Raw genomic sequence first — 12,975 nt, forward strand, 5'->3', positions numbered from 1 at the left:
TTTTTTTTTTTCTCTTACCTGACAACAAGTATGACACTTTGCCATGTATTCTGCATTATACTGCAATTCTGTGATATTTGCTCCAAGGACACATCTTTATTGGGGGTGAGTTACACAATACTGAGAGATAAGGCAAATAAAAATGTAAAGCAAACAAAAAATGAATGCAGGCTTAATTCATTACACATAGGCATCTGTAAGCAGCAACACTGCATAGTCATTCTCATCAATTTTAAATTACATAACTGAATTTGACACTTCAATTTTCAGCATTTAATCTGTCTGACTGATAGTAGCGGAATAAATCTTTAATGTCTCCTATAATTTATTTTAAAGATCTACCTAAATGCTTGTAGTAGTAGGTAATTGTTCTTTTATTGACCTATGCTTTTTTTTTTTTTTTGAGAGAGAAAGGAATGAAAATAGTAGGGGCAGAATGTGCAAAGGAGCAACCGACTGAATCCCGAAAATGTGACCACTAGAAAAGCTAAACGAGAAATACTCAGAGCCAAGAGATGAATAATTGGGAACAAGGCTTGAAAGTGTGAACAAAGATCCTGCTTCTTGTCATCCAGTTCCTACTGCATTTACAGAATGTGAACTTTTTAAGACACAGTATCACGTGAAAGAAATACAGATGTCTCCATACTAACACTGTTTCACACACAAAAAAAAGATATGAAAGTTGCTCTGAAAGTAATGCCTTTTATTTTATTATGTTTACCCATGGCGCCAGAGGTGGATGTTGGTGGTATGACAATAGAGGCTGAACCTTCCCACCAGTATTCTGTTATGCTTTGTTTCTGTGCAGCAGATGGCAGAAGTGATTATGAAGCAAAGATGTGTCATTTAATCCCCCCATGCAGAAAAAATGGCACCCATTAACATTCATTTATGTTTGCTGAACGTTTACAGAGACCAAGCAATGGATGTGAATACAGTGAGGTGGTGGATGGTGCATTTCAGCAGCAATGACAGCAACAGTGGGTTACCTCTGCTAGTGTAGATTTTTACAAGCACAGCACACAGGATCTTGTTTACAGCTTGCAAAAATACATAGGTAATGGTTGTGACTGTTGAAAAATATCATTTAGTAGCTTTGAGAATTTGCACTACCAAATAGTATAACTGTGCTCCTCTTATTCTTTGTATTTTGCATTAAAATAAATAGTAGGTATTACTTTTGAAGCCACCTACAGAGTATAATTTTTCTTAGGGATTATTAGAAGTAAGCATACTACCCCAAGAAAATCATATAATCTAAAACCTCCATATGCATGTATAAGAAAAACTGTTCAATAAACTACACAAGGCCACTTGAATTTCTTGCAAAGCCTACTATCCACATCTGTAAAAGGCTGTCATGACAAAAACACTCTGAACTATCTAGACCTAGCTAGTAAGAAATACTGAGCATAGAGGTATGTGTGTATGAAATACATTCCTTGGTGCAGCCTAGCCATCCATCTGACTCAGTGTTGCATTTTGGACAGCTTAGTACTCAGATCTCCAAACTATGTTCTGTGAGTTTACCGAATGGCATTCTTATAAATTTCCTAGTGATACTAGCAATGGAGACTATTTCCTGCATATTAATTCAAAAATTAAGCTACCTATGCACAGACATGATATTTAGGTTTTTAGGTCCTTTCTAAGCCTTACAGAAATCTTGGCGAAGCAATTCTCCTCTTATGGAGGTGAATACTGCAACAAATTTGGCTTGTCTGTAAACCTCCATGGTTTTAGAAGCTCTGTGAAAAGTAAACCTCCAAAAAACCAGTGTGCCTATATAGACTTGGTTCTGTAGACACACAAGATTCACAGTTTCTCATATTAAATTCCATTTCTCTCTAACTGCATAATCCACCAATGATATTATAAAACTACGAAACTCCATTTCACTTAATCTTTAGCTTTTCAGGTTTTAGAGTCGGAAGAAGATGAAATTAAAGAATAAAGGGAAACAAAATGAAGAAGGAAATGCCCATACAGATGCAGAATCACACAAAAAGATTACCAGGGAATACGACTTCAAAGAAAAAAGATGCTCAAGCGGATCAGAATCAGTTTTCTCTTCAAAATTCATCTTGGAAAAAAATCACTGCAGAAATACTCTGGAGATCTGGTTAAGATAGAGCAGTCCATCCTTCCAGTAGGATGGAAAAATTCAACTGGAAAGAAAAGTCTTTCAGAGTGTGACTTTATCAGTAGTCATGGGACTTGTCTCTTGTGTGTGTCTCCAGTCAGCTTAAGTACAATTTATGGCACTCTAAGCATACAATTGCTCAACTATATTTTTCGATGATTTTTTTTCTCCTAGCTTTTGAATGCCATCCCCATGGATATTAAGCATTCATTTCTTTTTGCAAAGGACATATTTGTGTGCTTAGTTATTCCTCTTCAAAAAAAGAATTTTTCATCTCCATACTAATACACTGAAGTGAGAGCTTTGGTAGAGGTAGATTCTCTGTTTTATTATTATTATTGTTACTGGCAGGATAGATGTTTTCTTTTGCAAATTATTTCTCCTGCTTTGTGAAAGTCTCTGAAGGGTGTGGTGGTACCCTTTAGCATTTCAACACATCTCAAGAAGTGTCTGGACAGTACTCTCAGAAATATGGTTTGGGTTTTGGGTGGCCCTGGGTGGAGCTCAGGAGTTGGACTCAATGATCCTTGTGGGTCCCATCCAACTCAGGACTTTGTATAATTGCATGAAAAATAATTAGAAATAATCTGTGCAGTAAGTAGAGATTAATGCTGAAATCCATGTTACTGAGTCACATATGAACCAAATTTTAAGATTTGAAAAAATAATGAAGCACAACTAGCTATTAACTATTAATTTAACAAACTGTATAATTCTGACACATTTTAATCCACTATTAAATATTTCACAAACATAACGTTTTCCACAAATGTTTGTTCTGCTTTAGGATCTGGCCTGGCTAAATCCCTAAAAAAGCACAGACCAACAAAAATGGCAAAGCAGGTTAATGAGACATTTTAAAATCACAGAGTAGTCTTAAATTTTATTGGACTTGAAGTTTGCTGAAAGTAGACATCTCATCCTATTTTAGCTCAGTGACTCTGTAATAATTCTTCAAGATTTTTGCCCTCTTAATTACAATCTGAAAAAAAAAAAAAAAGATTTACTGTAGCAAAATGAGACAGAGAAGTTACACATTGATAAACCAAAGTGGAGAAAATTACGAAATCGTGTAGACTTTTGCAGACTTCTGAGAAGTATGGATATTGGGATGGCAGTTGATATTAAGAGGATGAATTAAACCCTGCTTCTTTCTCAGAAAAAAAGTTTCACTACTGTAATATTTTCACAAGATCTTACCCATATTTTTATATCTCAAGTGATCTTGAGAAATAAGTTTCCTACTGTTTACTCCGAGGCCTTGCCACACTGAGTAAAATTTATGTACAGATATAGTGATTTCTTAATCATACTAGCTGTTTAAATAAAGATGGATTGAGTTTAAAAGTTATGTTAAATTTATGGGCTTAATATACAAGCACTAGACAAAAATGTTTGATCTGTTATATTACCTTAAAAATTGATGAATCTATGAACAGACAATGCTTCCTTATCACGACTATAAAAATAACCACCTTAGTTTTATATTCTAAAGATCTTAAGGGAAGTTTAAGAACAAAGAAGTACAAAGGCTGCTTTCTTCATTCCTCTACAGGAGAGGTGGAAAATCAATGAACAAAAGGAAGATTGAGGAGGTATGGGATCTTCATATGACTAATTGCTGTCTAATGGGAGTTACAACTGCAGAATTTGCCTTTTACTTTCATATACCAGCATTGCTGAATATGAACTTTACAAGAAAGTGGTAACATTATCTCACACTTTTTTATCAGAAATTGTTACTAATTATATCTAAGAATTTCATTTAGAACTGCATCAATCATAAAACATTTGAAGACAAACTCTTCTTTCAACTTTTCAATTAATTCAACTTAATTGGTGGGGAACCCCATTGGAGAACAGTGAAATGACTTGCCAGAAATACTGCTGGATCTACCTTTCCTGTTGAGCATTCTCTTCTTTGCTTTGTGGATGGGAAGGGGTTGAATGAGGAAATAATTTTTTCCCCACAATGGACATCAAGCCTTAAAAACTGCTGTCTTTTGGCTTTAAACATATGTGTTTTTTCAGGAAGTGTGCAATCCAACAAAACAGTTTGTTTATCATAAAGAAGTTTACTTGCCTTAACTTTTATCCTGGAGTTGGACTGGATAAAAATAATAATTTTAAATAAGTGCAACTGGCTAGAAAGTGGGTTGGCTTCAAACTAAAGTAGCATTTTTGATACTAAAAACATGGAGCTGTTGTTTGTAAAAGAGTAAAAATTCTACCATGCGGCATCTCTGGATATTAGTTCAACATATGTAAAAGAAGCCTACCAAAAAAAGAGTATCAACTAAAAAAATATCCCTTAATATTTCTAGGCATCCCAGAAAAAATCTGTGAAAGCAAGATCAGAAGAACAACAATACTTACATAATAGAATCATAGAATCATAGAATCACAAGGTTGGAAAGGACCTACAAAATCATCTAGTCCACCAAGTGATGGGCCCAAAACTGGACACAGTATTCAAGGTGTGGCCTCACCAGTGCTGAGTACAGGGGGATGATTACCTCTCTGCTCCTGCCAGCCACACTATTTCTAATGCAGGCCAGGATACCATTGGCCCTTTTGGCCACTTGGGCACATTTTTGGCTCATGTTCAGCCGAGCATCAGCCAACACCCCCAGCTCTCTTTCCTCTTCACAGCCATCCAGCCACTCATCCCCAAGCCTATAGTGCTGCATGGGATTATTGTGGCAAAGTGCAGGACCCGGCACTTGGCCTTGTTGAACCTCATCCCATTCATCTCAGCCCAGCAATCCAGCTTATCTAGATCCCTCTGAAGGGCCTCCCTACCCTCAGGCAGATGGACACCATCTCCCAGCTTGGTGTTATCTGTGATATCCAACATCCAAAGGAGTGAAAGGCTTTCCTACAGCCAGACTTCCTTTTTGTCTTCTCTTCAGTTACCTTTATCACACAGCCCAGATAATTGATACACTGAAAAGGGTACATAGGGGTAAGGTAGACTCTATTTCTCAAGTAGTTTTTATTCTGCTTAGAGTTACTCCAAACTTTATAGATCTGGATTCCTAATTATCTTACAATTAAAAAAATCTGTCCCTTTTCATTCTTGTTAAAATAATATTGTAAAAAAATAGGAGATAAAAATTATGACAATCTTTTGTTCATTTGTACATGTGGGTATATATCAAAGTCTAACATGTATCCATTTATCTGCTTGTCTCAAAAAACTGTCATCATTTTCTTCAGTGGCTATATCTATCCTGAACTAAATGGAAGACCACTATCTTTATTCCAGTCTTAAACCTAGTTCTGGTGTTTGTCAGCTCAAACTTAGAAAATTATGAGGTTATGTGTGATAGTAACTCATGTCCATGCAACACATGAAACAGTAATTTTTAACTAGTTACATACTTTCCTTTGTGTTTTCTTACAATGTAAACAGATGAGTTTATTCAGAACCAAACTGGGATCTGATTTAAATTCCACTGAAATCTCCGACACATTCTCACTGACTGCAGAGAAATCCCTGTATTAATTGTGACAATGACTGTAGGAAAGGGCACCACTTCCAGCTGTTCACACCAAATGTGCCTCAGTTATGGATGTTTTAATCTGCTTCTTTCTGGTAAACAATCATTATCCAACAACATTGCAGTTGTTATGCAGTTCCAGTTACATCTCTCTCTGTTAATCAGACTACAAAAAGTCAAAGTTAAATGTTAGTCCTTCAATCCCTTCTCTGGGTGGAATATATTTTAAAAATGTGAAAAGTGTGAAAACACTGTCTCTTTATATTCAGAGTTTCCATTTCTAATGAAAGTGGATATATTGGGAAGCAATGCAGAGAGAAGCATGAAAAAATGAATATTTATGTGATAGGAAGAAGTGAATTTAAAAGAGAAGGAAACAACCAAATAGGTACACTAAGCAAATAAGAATATCACATTAACATGAATAAATAGCAAGGACAGAATGCTGTACGCATACTAACATGACTGCAGGCAAAGGCATTTGAGAATAAGAAACAGAGGGACACTAAAGACTGATTATTGACATTCAACTGTCCTCTATTATGACTTTCTAAAACACTATCACAGAGAGCATCTGATGATAAACTTGCCAGAGTGTTAATTCCCTAGACTTGATCTTCTGCTGATACAACTGAAAGTGGCTCAGCTGAAGTCTGTGCAGCTATAATAATTCAATAATTCAATGTCAATTAAATGGATTGGATGATTTATTAGGATTGAGCAAATACCACAACATATTTTCCAAAAATACTTAGTAAAGAAAACTGAGTTCATTTTGGCTGCATTTTCCCGCTTTTCACTCCTTTTCTGGGAAATTATGTATTTATGATGGGGAAGTTCTTACTGTATCAGCCAAGAAGAAAGAAGAGTTATGGAGAAGTACAGGTTTCTGGACTATAGAGAACTGAATTCCTGTATGTTCTTTTTGTTGTTTAACTCCTGATCTTAGCAAACATTTATTCTGGAAAAAATAGTATTCGTGGAAAAAGCACATTTCAAATCATGAATTTGAAGTGACTGCTTCATATGACTTTTTGGTAAATAAATTTACTTATCAGCTGGTCTGGAATAACATTCTTCCAGTTGAAGAGGAAAATCCGTACTGTTTGACACATGTGTGGCTAATTAGAATTCCCAAGCATTCAAGCTGATTGAACACCAACACATTCCATTCACAGAAATTAGTTCTGATGTTTAAAAAAACAAACAACAACAAAAAAACACAACATTTTACGTTAGCCTCTAGCCTTCCATGAAATTAGAAGTCTACTGTGAAGCAGCTTTGTGAATTTCACCATGCAGTTAACAAAGAAGCTCACAAACCCTGACCTTGGGGAAGTTTGGTTAGCTCGGGTGCTGCCAGTTTGAGAATCCGAGCACCAGGACATGGCCTGGCATTCAGTGCTATGTTTAAAGGCTGGAGACAATAAAAGCCACAACTGCCTTTCTCAGGGTTTCCAGATCCCTACTGACAAGTGCTAAGTAGCCAAATCCCACTTTGTGCCTCAAATCCTACAGTACACACACACAGGTAATGATACATTTCAGGGATCACTATCTACCCTCAGGCCAGCTGGCGTAATCTGTCTCTCTTCAATACAGCTGAGCTTTCTTACTTTCCAAAATAAGGCAGCCACATCTAAACTGCCAGCTAGAAAATGACCAATAGCTCACGATAGACCCCCAGATACTGCAGACATTAAAGAATTAACTGGGCTTAAGAATTAACTGTTCTTAAAAATGAACAATCAACATTTCCCAAAGAATCTGGGAGATATTCTGAAGTTCAGAGAACGTTTGTAAACAAGGAATAAGGAAGATTTTGGATCTTTTAATGAAAGCCATTGGTCGAATAAACAACTGATGAATTACAGGATGGAGCAGTGGTCTGGGTGGTGAATTGATTTGTTTTATTCTCATTTTTTAGCATTGTTATGTTTTTTATTTCTATGCTTCCTTTCCTTTATCTTGCAAATTTCTTTTCAGTATTTTTTGATTCTTCACTTTGACCAGAAATACCACATGACATGTCATTCAGCAGCCTGCCATGCAACTAAATAAATCCCATAGGCAGTCCTCACCTAGAACCAACCTCTCATTAAGAGAAATGTGAACACAGTCACATGGTTTAGTAACTGTAGGAATTTTCCAAAATATGTTTATTTCTACTCCAGTAGAAAAGAAAATTCACATACAAATCAAAAGATATATGAAGTAGAAAATATCCACTGGGAGCATTTTTTGTGATTAGTGCCTTTTGTTTCTAGGTTATTAACTGTTTTACAACATCATGAGCTTGCAAATTGTTGCCTGTTGTGGGACTCCCCCTGCTTCTGATCTGATAGCACTTTCCTAACCCACTTGCATTATACCTGCAATTAGATTAACTCGGTGATTACACAGTTGTCACAGAAGCTCCTCAAATGCTTAACTTTTGTTTCACATGCTAATAAGCAATCAATAATGGAGACACCACTAATCAGCTGTTCTTTTGCAATAGCAATGCAAGCAGTGAGAAAGACAAGATCAAACTTTAACTCAAAAGATGTCCTAACAACCATACCAGCAGGCATCCTTGAAAAATCCCACTTTGCCATTTAAAGCTGATCCACTGCAAGGACGGACTGAAGTCTGAAGAGAAGGGCTGTTGGGTAAATCTGACTTTGGCACCTCATAATGAGCTCTCACCCTGCAGACAAAAAGGAAGAATTTCCACTTACCAGGGCTATTTCTGGTTTCACCCAAGAAGAACAGAGACATTCCACCCCAAAGTGCATTCCTCAGGATATCCATGGCCTGGTGGTATGTGCACCCTGCTGGGAAGGATAAAGTGTGATTAGGAAGCACTATGCATGGAAAGGATCTTCTAGGCAATCTGGTCAAGCTCAAAGCTGGGCCAACATGTTGGACTGGGTTACATATGGACTTGTGCTGTCAGGCTTTGTGAACCTCCAGTGGTGGAGACCCCACAAACTTCCCCGCAACCAGCTTATTTATCCTCTTAGTGCATTCATTTGTTTCATGACCTGATCAGACTCTCCTATAATTCTTCCTTCAATCACTGTCTCATTGCTGCTGAGGACAAGAAGAAGCCAGACTGCTATCTGCACTCTCCCGATCTGTCAGTCTTTATGTCCATATTTTCAGAAAGATGCAACTGAAGTCACATATGCTCTAGTGAGCTATGAAAGGTCTTCTTTATAAAAGCGATCACATCAAGTTGATATATAGTCACAAAAACAGAAAAACTGGCTGTGAAAGACTAAAGCTTGATTACTTTAATACTCAGGTAAAATCTCCCTTGATTTTCAAGGATTTGAAATCAGTGACTGTACAAGTAGTAACGTTAAATCTGTGAACTTACTCAACCATAAAAGCACATGATCCGCAATAAATGCAAAGCCTGGTTTTATACCAGAAAATATTATGCTGGAAGTGCTCAATTTTTAGTGCAATTTTGTACCTGACTAATTTTACTCTGTTTTTTAGCTCTTTATAAAGTTTGTTAGCTTAAGAGTTAACCTAAATAATAATTAGGTTATTACTTATAATTTAGTTAAGATGCTGCATCTTTTAGCAAAAGCTGAGGTTGGTTCAGAAGGAGCAGCAATGAACAAGAAGAAGCATTGCAAACCTGGAAGACAAATTCAAATGCAACTCATATACACAGCTCACTCAGATCATTATCAAATGGTCTGGAAAAATTTTAAGCCTGCTCATTTTTCGAGTGTTTTAAGTGTCTGAACTTATTCTGAATTGCAGTGGCACTTATGAATTCATGTTCATGAAAACTACAGCAAAAATCAATAGCACGGGATTTTTCTTCAGTATTACTTTATCTACACAGTAATACACACTGCAAAAAAGAAAAAAAATAATATTATGGACACAACTGATATACAAGTTCAGATTATCAGAGTGAGTAATATATATTTTAACTGGGATATCTATTTACAGTAAAACTCGAGGTTGGAATAAGCCGAACTCTTCCTAAATACTTCAAAAAGCCAGATGACCTTAGTTTTCCTTGACAAAACAACTAAATCTTTGATGTCTGCATAAATACCACAATATGTAATTGGCCCTCCAAGGCATTTTTAACCTAATTGAAATCTACCAAATAACCCATCTGAAAGTTCTTTTCAAATTGCTAATGAATAGAGGGCTTGTAAATTGTTGCTGTGCACATAGAAGGTAATTATGAACTAGACATACTCTGATTCTAATAACACAGTCACTCACATTTTCCACTGACGTGAAATTTAAAGATAGATAGTGAAACTCAGGAGCAAACATAAATTAATATTTGATAATTCCTGCTTAATAGTATATTTCATACTTTAATAAAGATCTGAGAAGCTATTTCATTACATGATAAATTGAACAGTTTTACAAGCTCCCAGTCTTTCGCTTGAGATTTTCCCTGCTTAATCGATCTTTAGTTGTCAGCTTTGAAAATACAGTAACATCATGTTACTTAGTGCAAACTTCTAGGTCTCACACATATGAATCCTTTCCTGCAGTTCTCAAAGAATACCAAAGAAATTTTAAACATACATTAGGGGTTACACTGCTGAATTGGCACCCCTTAAATTGTCATGTTTTCAGTCCATGTTGTTACATCTTTTTAGCAGTAGTTCCTCATCAGTGAGTATCCTGGATTCTGGGATTCTCTAGAAATAAAATGAATACTGTCTAGAAATAGCCCATGTTTTCAACATGCTGGGCTCTGTAAGTAACATTATAAATGTTCTGCAATTTAACAATTGTAACAGACATTTTACAGATTGAGAGAATAGAAACATTGCATGACATGCAAAACTGGAATTAAAAAATGAGAACTCTTCAAGGCTGGGAACATTTTCACTGTGAAATCATTACAACAGTTCTCCCTGTTACCTACCCACAAAGGCATAACCAAATAGTCTGCCACAATATGAAACAGTTGAGAGCTGTCACCTCCATAACCCCAGTGACTCCTGCACACAGTGGGTCTTTGCTAGAAAATCATTTGCTTTTTATTTCCTGTCTGCTCCCTTTTAAGGTATTTAGGTTAATTTATTTTTATGACAGATAAAAACAACTAGTGTCAAGCAATGCAGAAGTTTAGTTAAACTTCTGTTAAATGAATGTTTTAGCACACAACAGAATTTTCATTCAAGTTTTAATATTTAAAGCAGTGGAATGGGCTGTACAGGAACTCACCATTGCCTGATATTTCTGGACATGAAGGAATGAAAGATTTATCTCACCCTTCTTGTACATATCATTCTATTTGCAGGGAATACGTATTTGATAAATAAATAACTTGATTAAAAAGATTAGCTGCTCACTTATTTGACTATCCTGCACAGGCATGGTCAGAACCGGAAATAACAATCCCTGTGGCTCAGCATTTCCCAGTACTAAAAGAGTAGCAAAATATTTGTTCATCACTTAGTTATGGACTATGCATATATTCTAGATCACTCTCTCTTCTATGAAAGTTTTCTTTTTTCTAAATTTAACTCACAACACTATTTTAATTTGATTTCTACAAATAAATCTTGCTGTGATCAATCATTTGCCCCATATTCTTGACAATACTGTTTTTCATTTATTGTTCTTGGTTTTCTTCAGCATAAGCCTCTCATCCTGTACCTCTGAAATCATTAGAAAGCCTGAAAGTACTTTAAGTAGATGCTTTTTTTAAAAAAATAGCTGAGAAGAACAAGCATATACTCTCAGCACTGATGTCAACATAAATGTACAAAAGCCTCCAAAATAACAGGTATCAAATGTTCTCAGAACATTTAAAATTAACATTTGCATCAGCTGTTTCATCAATGTCAGCAAACCGTCCCCTGGAAACTTCAGATCAGACAGGGTTTACTTAAAATTAGAATGAAATGTAATCCTCCCTAAGAAAAGTATTTTCTATCTGATTTAAATTTTTTTCTATTTAGAATGTGTAACCAGCATAGTATTCTGAAGACCTTCTGATTTAGATTAAAACTGTACATTGCTTTGAGTAATCTTTATTTTTTCCTCCATCAATGACACTAAATGGAAAACAATCTGTATGTTCTTACTACTCATTTCTGCACTGAAAAAAAAAACCCATGTAAACAGGCTTACATCATTCACAGAGATTTTTTAATAACAGTCTTGTTACCCACCATAACATTTATCAGATTTGGTCAATATCTAAGATTTGCAATTTAAAAAAGCTTTTGAAAACACTATATTTTCACTGATGGTCATGTGAATAATATGAATAATTTTTTAAAAATAAAGGCTTTCTGAAATATATAAAATATGGAAAGATTGTTACATATTTTAAATGTCAGTACAATTATCAGTCTATGTAGAGACTTAAGAAATGTTACAGGTGATGTATTTTAACCTATTATATTCAGAGCTATGAAAATAAGGGCTTAAAAATCCTTTACATTGATTGTAAATGGGCAATGTCTTTGACAATAAAAAACAGGCTGAATTATGCAAGTTCCTTTGAATACCTGTCCAAGGTATTACCCTGACCTTCTGCTGGGAATCAGGGCACTTCTTTACTGAAGTCAGAGAGGTCAGCCAGCACACAGGGTAGAAATGGGAAATGGAATGATGGAGTGGTCATCTGTAATATTCTTCTGTCTCTGTGAGTGGTTTTAGTTTGAGAAAACTACAGGAACTACAGTAGTGTTCTAATCTATCTACTTTTCTTATCTTTAACCAGATCCCAAATATTTGAAAATCATAAGTGTTTATAAAAAGAAGAATGCACAAATATCCTTTAGACCTAAGACGACAAAAAGCTTTGGAGATCCTGGTCTTCATAGAATTACAGGATAGTTGAGGTTGAAAGGAACCTCTGGGGATGATAGAGTCCGATCTCCTTCTCAAGCAGACACCTAGATTCTCTTACCCAGGCCCACGCCCAGGTGGCTACTGAAGATTTCCAAGGAAGACACTACACAACCTCTCTGGGAAACTTGCACAGTAAAAAATGTTTCCTGATGTTCAGAAAGAACCTCCTGTGTTTCAGTTTGTGTGCATCGCTTCTTGTCCTAGCACTGGGCTCCACTGACAAGATCATAATTGTCTTTGAACCCTCCCTTCAGGTATTTACACACATTGATAAGGTCTTCTCTCTTCTCCGGGCTGAATCCCAAATCTTAGCCTTTGCTCACAGGAGAGGTTCTCCAGTCAATTTATCATCTCCATGGCCCTCTGCTGGACTCTCCAGTGTGTCCATGTCTCTCTTATACTTCAGAGCTCAGTACTGTTTCCAGTACTCCAGGTGATGCCTTACCAATACTGAGTAGAAGGGAAGGGTCACCTCTCTTG

This window comes from Meleagris gallopavo, chromosome 2 (assembly GCF_905368555.1).
Source record: "Meleagris gallopavo chromosome 2, MGAL_WU_HG_1.1, whole genome shotgun sequence".
Classification (NCBI taxonomy): Eukaryota; Metazoa; Chordata; class Aves; order Galliformes; family Phasianidae; genus Meleagris; species Meleagris gallopavo.